General features: G+C 38.8%; 1 pseudogene across 1 annotated transcript; it reads left to right on the top strand.

The window, feature by feature from the left end:
• Positions 1 to 2,461: 2,461 nt before the first annotated feature.
• On the top strand, positions 2,462 to 7,328 carry LOC308620753 (ferritin heavy chain-like; annotated as a pseudogene). Its single transcript has 2 exons — positions 2,462 to 2,653; positions 6,452 to 7,328. The product of its transcript is annotated as a ferritin heavy chain-like (transcript).
• The last annotated feature ends 6,782 nt before the right edge of the window (positions 7,329 to 14,110 follow it).

Raw genomic sequence — 14,110 nt, forward strand, 5'->3', positions numbered from 1 at the left:
TGATTAAGGAAAAAGTGATGATTTGGGGGGGGATAAAAGCGTGGATAATTGATAGAGAACTCGTGAAAGAGGGAAGCAATTGTGAATAGATTATTGTGGATGTGGAACTGACATTTTCAGTTATCATTACTGTTTTTTGTCCTTGACAGTTAAGATCTGAGGAACGTTAAGCAATGTTTCAATAGCTGCATGTATAAGAAAATAATATTCCCGCCACCAGAAGCTGCTCTAGTACAGCTTCCCCCTTCTACTCCAGGCCACGGGCTCTACCACACAGACACTCAAAGGCAACAGTGTTATCCCTTAAAATTGTCAGTAGTTCTCTTCCCCTCAACTCCCAGTTCCAACAGCCTCTTCCCTTTCTAATGGGCTGCCTTTAGCCTCACCTTCCTTCCCAGATCCAGCAGTTACTCCACAATAGATCTGCACTGCACATCCTGTAAAGGAATGCAAGGTTTTGTCTTGGCGTTCAGTCTCTCTTCCAAGACACACACATACACACACACACACTCACACACTCACACACACACATATATATAATGTATAAATTCATATTACTGCCAGTGGTTTCAAAGAATCACTTTTCTGGCAGAAGAAAATCAAGGGATTACATTACTAATGGAGCATTGAGTCATACAGCTGACAGTATTTGGCAGATTATTAATGAGCCTTTAATCCTGGGTTGTTTGTCATGTATGAAATCAGAACTTAAGAGCACCATCTACATTAGCAAAAGCAGGTTGATAATCTTTCTATTTAAAGAATGTATGCCAATCTTTTAATTCACTTTATAATAAATGAGGTTTAAAATCATTTGGGCAGAAAGTTACTAAATATCAGATATTTCCTAGAAATTTGAAACTTTAAATAGGTTTAACTGACCTTAACTATTCAGATATATTTGGAAAATGGCAAAAGACTTCAAGAAAATAAGTCAAAAGGACATTGTTTATTTTTCATGTATGAACTGAAATATAAAAAGGTCAGAGGAAAAGTAATAAATGTGAATAATACACAGGAAACACTTTACAAAACATTTACTTTGGAAACTGTGCTTTTTGCTGAGTTTAACAGTGGTTGGTTGAGATATCATATTTTTATAAAAAAGGAAATCAGCAAATAAGTCATTGAGAATATGGTTAAAAAGTTTAGAAAATTAGGGCTTCCCTCGTGGCGCAGTGGTTGAGAGTCTGCCTGCCGTTGCGGGGGACACGGGTTCATGTCCCAGTCCGGGAGGATCCCGCATGCCGCGGAGCGGTTGGGCCCGTGAGCCATGGCTGCTGGGCCTGTGCATCCGGAGCCTCTGCTCTGCAGCGGGAGAGGCCACAACAGTGAGAGGCCCGTGTCCCGCAAAAAAAAAAAAAAATTTAGAAAATTAAAATGTGAGAGCACATTACTCATGTCAAATTATGAAGAATAATGATTACATTAAATACAAGCTTATTAACACATTGGGTTAATAGTATAGTAAGGTATGGAATCATAAGGAACATTTTATAAGGATTTTGCATTTTTTTCCTAACTTGTTTGGAAAAACTTACACTTGATTTTAGTGAAACAAAGTATCTACACCTTCAACCAAGACATTCTGGATTTGTACGTTGACTAACACCATTCCACAAAAATTATTTTCCCTAAACCTAATTGCTATGTAGGAAAAGGTATGAGAACATCTGTAGCAATTTCTGTACCTGTGACAATAGTGGTAAAGATTTCAAACAAAATATTATTGAATATATATGAATATTTCAATATATATATATATATATTCTATTATCAACTCATTAGCATCTAATTTTACATTCATCACATATACATTCTGTCAGTGAACATAGTGAACTGAAACCGACTCTAGGGCCCATGAGATTAAAGTCAACGCCTGTTGCAATCATTCAGCATTTAGCACAAAGCTGGAATATATTAGGTCCTAAATAGTTACTGACTAGATATACAGTGTGTCCATGCCATTCTAACTCAGTGTTCTCTACCTGTATTTGTGAATTCCATGGATCTGTTCTTGTGTTTACATCCAAATGAAAAATTACTGGAAGCATTTTCAGAATTATCTGGATCTGTCTATAGCTCAATGCAGCAGCACAAACTCCCTGTCCATGCCTGCGTGTGTGTTTTGAATCACACTGAGTGTGACTGCTGCTAGGCTGGCATGTTCTAGTGTAAAAAGGACAACTGTCGCATGTCCACCCTTATAGTCACATTTTACCAGCTGCAAACACTAAAATTTCCTTTTAAAGTGATGACTGGGAGGTGAAAAATAGTTTAATAGAATGAAACTCAAAGGGAAGAGTGTTATCCCTTAAAATTCTGTCAGTAGTTCTCTTCCCCCTCAATTCCCAGTTTGAACAGCCTCTTCAGTGATTGAAGTTACTGAGGCTTTTAATGGTATTTCATGAAATCAACAAACTGCATCAGAATTACTTTTCACAAACTAATAAAAAAGAACATGGACAGACAATATTTGAATGATGACTTCCACTACCTGAAAGCAAAAGTACATTATGAATCATATGAGCTAAAGTACGTCATGTCTTCAGTACAGAAGGCTGGTAGAGCACTGAGATCTGTCACGGATGTCGGGACACAGACACGGCGCACTCGAAAGGGAACCTGCATCTCGTCAACTAGTGTGTTCTCAGTGACAAGGGACTGTGTTTAAGACAAAAAGCATAATCGGATGCATAATTGGAACTTCTTAATTTTAATAGTTTTATAGTTGTATTTGCGTATATTTACAAATTGTCTGGTTTACAGTTATAAAAGCATACCAATTTCTATGCCTGGTTTTATGTTTATGCATATTAAAGTAAATTTATAATAGTAATTTATCACCATTGGGTGTCTTTGATTTTTTTTCCTTCTAAAGGAAATAGAGTTTAAATATATATTCAACATCTACTCCCACCCATCTTTTTAATTTGGAGAAATAATGAGACTAAAGCTTTTAATAGGCCACTCAATATTTTAATTTATAGTTTTGAGCCCCTACTATGTGAAATTTAGCATCACAAGTTGAACAGTCTTTGTTCTAATGGAGCTCATGGTCCAGCCAAACTTCCCAAACTACCTAGAGAGGAATCCAATTCAGAGTGTCACTCTCTGCTATTTATAAGCTCTGTGTTTGATCATGTTACATACTTTAATTCACAATTTCTTTATCTGTAAAATATGGGTAATAATAATCAAATCTAATCCAGTATCTGTAATAATGAGGTAATGCAGAGTGAACAGCCCAGAGATATAGAATATTGAGGTATCACTTTTCACTACCTCTCATTAAATGATTGATTTATACATATGTATACACACACACACACACACAAAACACAGAGAGTGAGATAAGCCACCAACTGCTGCTACTTATGGTCTACTTCCTTAAGATTATACCATTGATCCTACTTCATCTATTAATTTTCAAAGAAGGAATTATATGTAACATTTACTAGCACTTAGCTACAAAAGAAATACAAATATGAGGAGCTTATAGAACAAGTTTTTATGTTAGTACCTATAAAATACCTGTCATATAATAGGTGCTCAATAGAAATATGCTGAATGAATGAATGAGAGCTAATCATTGACACGGAGTCAGAACTTATTGTCTAATATCAGTTGTGTAACTATTAGTTCTGTAACATTTTTATTTTTTTTATTTTATTTTTTTTTTGCGGTATGTGGGCCTCTCACTGTTGTGGCCTCTCCCGTTGTGGAGCACAGGCTCCGGACGCCCAGGCTCCGGACGCGCAGGCTCAACAGCCATGGCTCACGGGCCCAGCTGCTCCGCGGCATGTGGGATCCTCCCAGACCGGGGCACGAACCCGTGTCCCCTGCATCGGCAGGCGGACTCTCAACCACTGAGCCACCAGGGAAGCCCTGTAACATTTTTAAATTAATGAAGGGAACTGAAAGTCAAAACAGTTTTTGCAGATTATAGCATGAGAATTTTTATTTGTTGACTCTGCATTTATCATGAATAATACTGTGATAGCTAATTTTTATATGTCAACTTCAAAGGGGGTACCCATATATTTAGTCAAATATTATCGTTTGTGCCTGAAAGGGTGTTTTTCCATGAGGTTAACATTTGAAATAGTAGACTAAGTAAAGCAGATTGCTTTCCTTAAAGTCGATGAGCCTCATCCAATCATTTGAAGGCCTGAATAAAATAAAAATGCTGACTTTCCTCTGAGTAAGCAGGAACTCCTCTTGCCTGACTGCCTTGGAGCAGGGACGTTGTTTTTTCCTGCCTTCAACTTGAATTTCCTGGGTCTTGAGCCTCCTGGCCTTTGGACTGGACCTACACCATGGACTCTCCTGGTCTCAAGTATGGCAACTCAGATTTTGAGACTTGTCAGCCTCCATAATCACGTGAGCTAATTCCTTATTTTATATAATATACAAATATATCTTCTATTGGTTCTGTTTTTCTGGAGAATCCTAACATAATACCAACACTGACCACAAACATTTCAAAGAAACCTTCATCTTATAGTCCTATAGTGATATTTTAAAAGACATTATCTTAGCACAGACCAAGTTATAAACTATAAAATTTGATTATCAAATTTTTTTAATTTCGGGGGCTTCCCTGGTGGCACAGTGCTTAAGAAACCACCTGCCAATGCAGGGAACATCCGTTTGAGCCCTGGTCCGGGAAGATCCCACATGACACGGAGCAACTAAGCCCATGTGCCACAACTACTGAGCCGGCATGCCACAACTACTGAAGCCCAAGCACCTAGAGCCCGTGCTCCGTAACAAGAGAGGCCATCGCAATGAGACGCCCATGCACTGCAACAAAGAGTAGCCCCCACTCGTTGCAACTAGAGAAAGCCCACATCCAACAAAGACCCAATGCAGCCAAAAATTAAACAATAAAATAAATACATTAAAAAAATAAAATTTTAAATTTTTCTAAAAACATGATCTGCTCTGAAGTTTTTTCATTCTGTGTTTGTATTTAGCTTTACATTCCTCATTAAAGAAAAACTGGATGCAATGTTTTTGTTTAGATATATGTATATTTCCTTCATGGAAATTTGAGGTTCCAGTTCATGCTAGTTTATTGATTTCCCTTAAAAAAGTTAGATTTTAAACCTTAGGTTTCTCTTAGTTATAACATGTATTTTAACATTATCTTCTAACCTAGGGAGTAATGATGAGGGATAAAAAATCTGAGAAACACCATTAGCACCCCTTAGTACACATAGAACCATTCAATAGTATTATTTTAATATTTGAAGAGTAAAGTTGTCCAGATAAATTAATTATTAAATGATCTTAGGACATAAGGAGAAAATGTTCTACAAAATCAAGATTTCTTCTATTTAAATAGATTCTTCCAGTGAAGTCTACAATGGACTATTCCAAGGAAATTTTTGAAAGATTGCAATTATATTAAGACTAAACACTGGTGTTAAGCAAACACAGAATACAATTTTATCTCACTGAGAAACTGATCATGTAGTTCTTTTCCATCTCTAATGTATGATCCTATCATTAACATCAACTTATCAAATAGACATTGTTATTATTCTATTTCTTTACAGACAACAATTAAATGCCTCTAAAATTGCTTAGATAAGTGTACAAAGTGACAGTTGATATTTGATCCTTTGCTTCCTTCATAAACAATGATTATAGCACAGCATGAGCTTTCAAAGAGAAATAAAGGGACCCCCCCAAAAAAAGTACATTAGTCAAAGTCATGGTAATAAAACTGTAAGTGAAAACAGCTATTTTATCCAAAAACTTTAAAACCATTGAGAGCACTTAAAACAGTCCATCACTCTTTCTTGTACCTTGAGAACAGAGACCATGTCTGATTCTTCTGTGTATCTCCAGAGTCAAACACTGACACATATTTGGAATACTGTCTAGAAATGGCTGTTGAATTAATTAATTATAAATACCTAGATTGGTCTTATGTCTTCCACTAGAACATCCTTAACTTCTAAGAAAATATTGACTTTTTAATATCATATACATGTGTAATATCTTATACGTATTTACTGGAGACAAGAAAGGGAGAAAAACAGTAGTTTTTTGTTTTGTTTTGGTCTGCTTCTCCACTAGAATACAAACCTCATGGGAACAGACTTTGTCTCTCTTGGTTACTAATATATGCCCAAATCCCATACCAGTGCCTGGGCCATATTAAGTAATCAATAAATATTTACTGAATGAATGAATGAAAGATAATTTGAGATCAATGGTATTTCCTACCACTGTGGCTCATTCCATACAACATAATTGAGGCGTTACAAAAAATGCTTGCTGAGTGGCAGTGAAAGGCCAAATGAGGCTCGAGGGGATAAATACATCCACACAGTTAAGCTCTTTCTCTAAGAATACACCTAAGCCTTTTGTTTTCTGACAAACAAGAGAGAAGTCTGCACTTACCCAAGAGGAAGGAAATTGGTAAATCACGTGAAAGGGACTCCGAGACAGATACCGCAGGCCCCGCGGCTTCGCCTTCACCTTGGCCTTCACACCCACCACGCTGCCCGCGCCGCCCTCGCAGGTGCACCAGAGCTACCACGCCGACTGCGAGGCCGCCGTCAACAGCCATTTCACCCTGGAGCTCCAGGACTCTTTCGTGTGCCTGGCCGCGGCCTTTTACCTCCACCGCGAAGACGTGGCCTTGAAGCACTTCAGCCGGTTCTTCCTGCGCCACTGTGGGCCCAGGGCCTGAAGCGCCTGCAGAACCAGCGCGGGGGGGGCCGCCTCAACTTCCAAGACATCAGGAAGCCAGTCAGTGACGAGTGCAAGAGCGGCCTCAAGGCCATGAAGTGCGCCTTGTTCCTGGAGAAGCTAGTGACCCGGAGCCTGCTCCACTGCACCAGCTGGCCACCGACAAGTGCGACCCCCACCTGCTCCACTTCCTGGCAACTCACTACCTCAGCCAGTAGGTGGCGCTCATCAGACAGCTGGAGGGTCATGTCACCACCCTGAGCATGATGGGGGCCCCAGACGTCGAGCTGGCAGGGTAACTCTTTGACAAGCTCACCCTGGGCGACAGCGACAAGAAGAACTGAGCCTGGACTGGACTTCCCCAGAGCCACGGGGTGACCAGAGCCCTGGTCACCATGCCTGCCATGCAGACGGCAAGAGTGCCCTTGCAGAAGTTGTTCACTTAAGTTTTGGTTCTGTTTTTTTTTTTTTGGCAACAAGGGCAGGACTCTCTTTTCCTGGACTTTATCACTTAAGTTTTTTTCTTCCAGTTTTTCCATTTCTTCCAATAAAGTTATTGGTTCATAAATAAATAAAGGTCTCTGGTTGATTCATGTGGGCAAATCTCTCATTTTTTAAGTTTTAAAACAGGTATCCAGGAGTTTCTGAACACAGCCATACCCCAACCAGATGCAGCTCAGGATCTCCATAGTGGGAGGGAGGTGTTCCATGGGGCCCTGGAAAACACAAAATCAGTCTTCCCCTTATAAATAATGTAGGTATATGGGGGTAGACTGGGGTGGGGTGGGGTGAGGTAGGGGTACCTGGTGAATGTGGGTGCATGTGCATAGTGAAAGTATAGAACCATAGCCTGAAAATCATGATTGCAGTTGCCTCTGGGGAACAAGTGAAGGGAATGGAATTGGGCAGGGATTAAAATAAAGGGTGTCTTCAGTTTCACCTGAAATGTTTATGTGCATTAATTATGCAAATACTAATGGTTAAGTATGAGTAGCAAGATGGGGGGTGGAGGGGTTGGGAAGTCTGAATGGTGGAGTATCTCTTTGACAAGTTCACTCTGGGCAACAGTGATAATGGAAAAATGAGTGTTAGGCTGTCTTGCTCAGAAACACGGAGGTGACCTCCCATGGTCACCAATGCCTGTCATGCATGTTGTAATAACAAAACATCCACTTATATGTGTTTTCTTTCTTTGTATCATATGTATATATGCATGCTTGTGTGTGTGTGTGTATACATATATATATGTATAAACATATATATATATATATATTTTTTTTTTTTTTAACTCCAACAAGCAGCAGAGCTCATTTTGAAGTTCATTAGGAAGACGCCCTTTGTTGAAAAGCAGTTCGGCGATCACATTACTGGAAATGATATAGCTGCTTCCTAGACCTTTCCTGAGCCTGGCTGTATTTCTGCCCTTGGGTTTCACATATCCAACTTTGATTTAGTTTTTGTTATTTGCTACCAACAGAACCTAAGCTAATATGTCTTATTATCAACACACTTTTACCAGCCTCCACTGTATTTACACTAGAGTAAATAGCTCTTCTAGGGTAGTAAATGACATTTTTCCCTTTATCCCTACTACAGAGTCCACTGAAAGGAAAAAGGATCAAGGGTGGAAGGGATCAAATAAGAACAATTTCCCGAATGGAAATACAGAATACTGAAGCCTGCTACCATATGCATCTCTTCTCACCTAAAAGTGTTTTCCTCATAATTTACAGAATTTTAATTCCTTAGATCAACCTTCCCAAGACTGTGTTCAGTATCAGCCAGTGCCTCAAAAACATTCACAAGTGTTCAGTGGAAAACTTGTATTAATCGAATTAGCAGGATTTTTTGTTTTGTTTTTTCAGTTTTTGTTTATTCTAGGAATTTTATCTCTGATGTAAAAAATATACATTTTGAATGTATAACGTGGGGATAAAATATTCAGTGTTTCCCAAACATTCTGATCATGGGATTCTTTTTCTACCAAATCTCACAGAACAGTATTCCAAAGAAAATAGCTTTGGAAACAACGTTAAAAGGTCCCACTGTGGGCTTCTCTGGTGGCGCAGCGGTTAAGAATCCATCTGCCAATGCAGGGGACATGGGTTTGATCCTTGGTCTGGGAAGATCCCAAATGCCACGGAGCAACTAAGCCCATGTGCCACACTACTGAGCCTGTGCTCTAGAGCCCGCAAGCCACAACTACTGAAGCCTGTGCACCTAGAGCCTATGCTCCGCAACAAGAGAAGCCAGCAAAATGAAAAGCCCATGCACCACAATGAAGAATAGCCCCCACTTGCCGCAACTGGAGAAAGCCCACATGCAGCAACAAAGTCCCAACGCAGCCAAAAAATAAAATAATATAAAAATAAAGTAAAAAAAAAAAATAGGGCCCTTCGTGTGTTGTTCCAGAAGCACATACCTGGTAGCTAAACCTCATTCACTTTCACTTAGAGGTCATTATGAGGAACGGGAACCTTTGCTGTGAAGGTTTCAGCACAGTAAGCTTTAGACAGTAAGTGTAATGCAGGGCCCTCACCATGACAGTGGGTAGGTATCACACACATCCATTTTGTTTCCTGATAGGTAACTCCCAACACTGTATTTTTCCATCTGTTCTAATTTACATTTCTAAATGAATGGTCTCTGGGAATGATAACATTGATGTTTCTCCAGCACTTATATCAAAGTCAAGAGAAAGTTTAAGGCTGCTAAGTAGTTTATATTCTTCACCTCCCTCTACCTATGTATTCATCTCACCAGCAGCAGAATTCTTCATTTATTTTCCAGACTAGATGGCTGAATTTTGGTCAGTAATACACCTTTTGGTCAAAAACAGTCTGTGCCTGCATCTTTTTGAAAATAAGATGACTGTTCCTATCACCAAAGCATGCTGAAATTTCTCAGAATTCAGACATTTAACTATAAGAAAAGAAATAAGGCATACATACTACAAAACATTGTATTAATGAAGTCCAAGATTGTTAAATAAATATATAATAAGTAATGTGTTTAATGTGTAGCATGTTTTTCCTCCAGTAGAGATGATCAACATTATTCACATCATTATTTGATTTTTGAATGAGCACCTTATGGCAATGCATTCCTCTTTAGGTTCAATGCAGGACTTATCAAGTTTCTCTACAGCCCTAAAATACATGCTGCAATTCTATAAATTGAAACTGCATTATTCCCAAACAATATAGTGGGCATGAGGCAATATCAAAAATCTTGTATATTTTTAAAATTTAAATGTGTTCCCACAACAACCCTTAGGTATCAATTCTCATGACACCTCCACTGAATTTGATAAGGTGTCTATTTTATTCCCAGGCAGATTCAGCGTAATACAAAACTATTATTTTCTCAATATGAGAAATATTCTATCACATTAATACACGATTATATAAGGCTGGAAAATAAGAAGGTGATTAAAGCAAGCTTCTCAACAAGAATACTATTTCAGTCTGGCCCATCTTATTAACCACAACTTTCATTTGTCTACTGTTTGGCTGATTAATTCGATTCAACAGGCATTTACTCTTTTTTTTAAAATAAAGTCCAATATTCTCGACTGTTTATTCTATTTTATTTTATTTTATTTATTTATTGGCTGCGTTGGGTCTTCATTGTTGCGCATGGGCTTTCTCTAGTGGTGGCGAGCAGGGGCTACTCTTCGTTGCACTGTGCAGGCTTCTCATTGTGGTGGCTTCTCGTTGCAGAACAGGGGCTCTATGCATGTGGGCTTCAGTAGTTGCAGCACATGGGCCCTACCGGGCATGGGCTTCATTAGTTGCAGCATGTGGGCTCAGTAGTTGCGGTGCACGGGCTCTAAGGTGTGTGAACTTCAGTAATTGTGACTCACGGGCTCTAGAGCGCAGGCTCAGTAGTGTGGCGCCCAGGCTTAGCAGCTTCGCGGCATGTGGGATCTTTCCAGACCAGGGCTCAAACCCGTGTCCCTGCACTGGCAGGTGGATTCTTAACCACAGCACCACCAGGGAAGTCCCAAGCATTTATTCTTAATAAATGAGTTTGTGCTGGGGAATCAAAGCTAAATAAGACATGTACTTGGTCCAGTTAAACTAAATATATTAGCACTTTGCCAATTTTCTAAGAGGAAAATACAAGTCCAATATGAGGTTATTTTAATAAACAATTAAATCAATAGTATAGCTAGGGAGTGTTTTCATTTATTACTCTCCATTTTAGCTTTATAAAGAGGTATGCTACCCAGTCGTTCAACAAACTCACAAATGGGAATGCAGCAATTTTTAATAAGTATGAGAAATAATGTAGGCCAGCTATTCCTCTCTGAATGGTGGACTCTAAATGAATCTAAAGCATCATCAAAAAAAGTAAAATAAATCAAAAACAAATGAAGCATCATCATAATGACCATCATCTGGGTAAATTATGCTGTCGAAATAACATGTTAAGGAACTTCCTCTTCCTAATAATAAGGAATGTTACCTGATGGAGAGAGAGAATTTGGGGAAGAGCAATAATACAACATGATCAACAGATTAAATTTTAGCAAACAAGGACACTCATTTGTTTACATATTTTACACTGCTGTTGCCTACAGACAGAGGAGGCACCTGAAGGTATATTTTACTAGTGTGGGTCACATAGGAGTCTTCTAAGGAACTGGTTTAAAAACATCATTCCAAAACTAGTAAAAAAAAAAAAAAGTTATTTCCACTGTAGATTTGAACCTGTAAGTAATCTATAGGTAAATGTAATCTAAAAAATATTAGGGCAGCCTTAATGGCAGTGCTTTATATAAGAAAGAAACACATACTTGCTGAAAGCTTTTACAGCATCACTAGCTTGCATCCAATAATAAAAACAGCCTACACTTTTTATTTTTACATCTTTATTGGAGTATAATTGCTTTACAATTTGGTGTTAGTTTCTGCTTTATAACAAAGTGAATCAGTTATACATATACATATGTTCCCATATCTCTTCCCTCTTGTGTCTCCCTCCCTCCCACCCTCCCTATCCCACCCCTCTAGGTGGTCCCAAAGCACCAAGCTGATCTCCCTGTGCTACGCAGCTGCTTCCCACTAGCTATCTATTTTACGTTTGGTAATGTATACATGTCCATGCCACTCTCTCACCTTGTCACAGCTTACCCTTCCCCCTCCCCATATCCTCAAGTCCATTCTCTAGGTCGTCTGTGTCTTTATTCCTGTCTTACCCCTAGGTTCTTCATGACATTTTTTTTCTTAGATTCCATATATATGTGTTAGCATACGGTATTTGTCTTTCTCTTTCTGACTTACTTCACTCTGCATGACAGACTCTAGGTCCATCCGCCTCACTACAAATAATTCAATTTCGTTTCTTTTTATGGCTGAGTAATATTCCATTGTATATATGTGTCACACCTTCTTTATCCATTCATCTGATGATGGAAACTTAGGTTGTTTCCATCTCCTGGCTATTGTAAATAGAGCTGCAATGAACATTTTGGTACATGACTCTTTTTGAATTTACGGATTTTGAATTATGGTTTATGGTACATGCCCAATAGTGGGATTGCTGGGTCATATGGTAGTTCTATTTGTAGTTTTTTAAGGAACCTCCATACTGCTCTCCATAGTGGCTGTACCAATTCACATTCCCACCAGCAGTGCAAGAGTGTTCCCTTTTCTCCACACCCTCTCCAGCATTTATTGTTTCTAGATTCCTTGATGATGGCCATTCTGACTGGTGTCAGATGATATCTCATTGTAGTTTTGATTTGCATTTCTCTAATGATTAAAGATGTGGAGCATTCTTTCATGTGTTTGTTGGCAGTCTGTATATCTTCTGTGGAGAAATGTCTATTTAGGTCTTCTGCTCATTTTTGGATTGGGTTGTTTGTTTTTTTGGTATTGAGCTCCATGAGCTGCTTGTAAATTTTGTAGATTAATCCTCTGTCAGTTGCTTCATTTGCAAATATTTTCTCCCATTCTGAGGGTTGTCTTTTGGTCTTATTTATGGTTTCCTTTGCTGTGCAAAAGCTTTGAAGTTTCATTAGGTCCCATTTGTTTATTTTCGTTTTGATTTCCATTTCTCTAGGAGGTGGGTCTAAAAGGATCTTGCTGTGATTTATGTCATAGAGTGTTCTGCCTATGTTTTCCTCTAAGAGTTCGATAGTTTCTGGCCTTACATTTAGGTCTTTAATCCATTTTGAGCTTATTTTTGTGTATGGTGTTAGGGAGTGATCTAATCTCATACTTTTACATGCATGTACCTGTCCAGTTTTCCCAGCACCACTTATTGAAGAGACTGTCCTTTCTCCACTATACATTCCTGCCCCCTTTATCAAAGATAAGGTGACCGTATGTGTGTTGGTTTATCTCTGGGCTTTCTATTCTGTTCCATTGATCTATCTTTCTGTTTTTGTGCCAGTACAATAGTGTCTTGATTACTGTAGCTTTGTAGTATAGTCTGAAGTCAGGGAGCCTGATTCCTCCAGCTCCATTTTTCGTTCTCAAGATTGATTCGGCTATTCGGGGTCTTTTGTGTTTCCATACAAATTGTGAAATTTTTTGTTCTAGTTCTGTGAAAAATGCCAGTGGTAGGTGGATAGGGATTGCACTGAATCTGTAGATAGCTTTGGGTAGTAGAGTCATTTTCACAGTGTTGATTCTTCTAATCCAAGAACATGGTATATCTCTCCATCTATTTGTATCATCTTTAATTTTTGACTCTTAATGGACATTTGGTTTGTTTTCAGTTTGTGCTAATGCAAATCATGGACAGGAATCCTGCTGTACCCGTTATTCTGGTGCATTTACACAGGGCGGGGGTGAGGGCTGCTGGCTCACAGGCTATTTATATACCTTCAGGTGATGGAGAGGGCTAAATGCTTTCCAAAGTAGTTGTGTCGATTTATACTCCAGTATAAACAGGGTAGAAGATTCCCATAGTACTTCAGGTCTACAATACCTGATACTACCAGACTTTTTATTTATGTATTTGTCAATCTGATTGACATGTAGTTTCCTTGGTTTTGACTCACTTTTCACTTATTACTTAATGAAGTCGTACACTTTTCTGTGTTTACTGGCTGTATGGATTTCCTTTTTTATGAGGTTTACATCAACTATTGTTATTTTTATTATTATTTTTATTATTATTATTATTTTTATTTTTTTTTCCATTTTTTTTTAAGTTTATTTATTTTTTTAATTAGTTTCTGCTTTATAACAAAGTGAATCAGTCATACATATACATCTGTTCCCACATCCCTTCCCTCATGCATCTCCCTCCCTCCCACCCTCCCCATCCCACCCCTCCAGGCGGTCACAAAGCACCGAGCTGATCTCCCTGTGCTCTGCGGCTGCTTCCCACTATCTATCTACCTTACGTTTGGTAGTGTATACACGTCCATGCCTCTCTTTCGCCT

This window comes from Mesoplodon bidens (genome assembly GCF_964165515.1).
Source record: "Mesoplodon bidens genome assembly, chromosome: 7".
Taxonomy (NCBI): Eukaryota; Metazoa; Chordata; class Mammalia; order Artiodactyla; family Ziphiidae; genus Mesoplodon; species Mesoplodon bidens.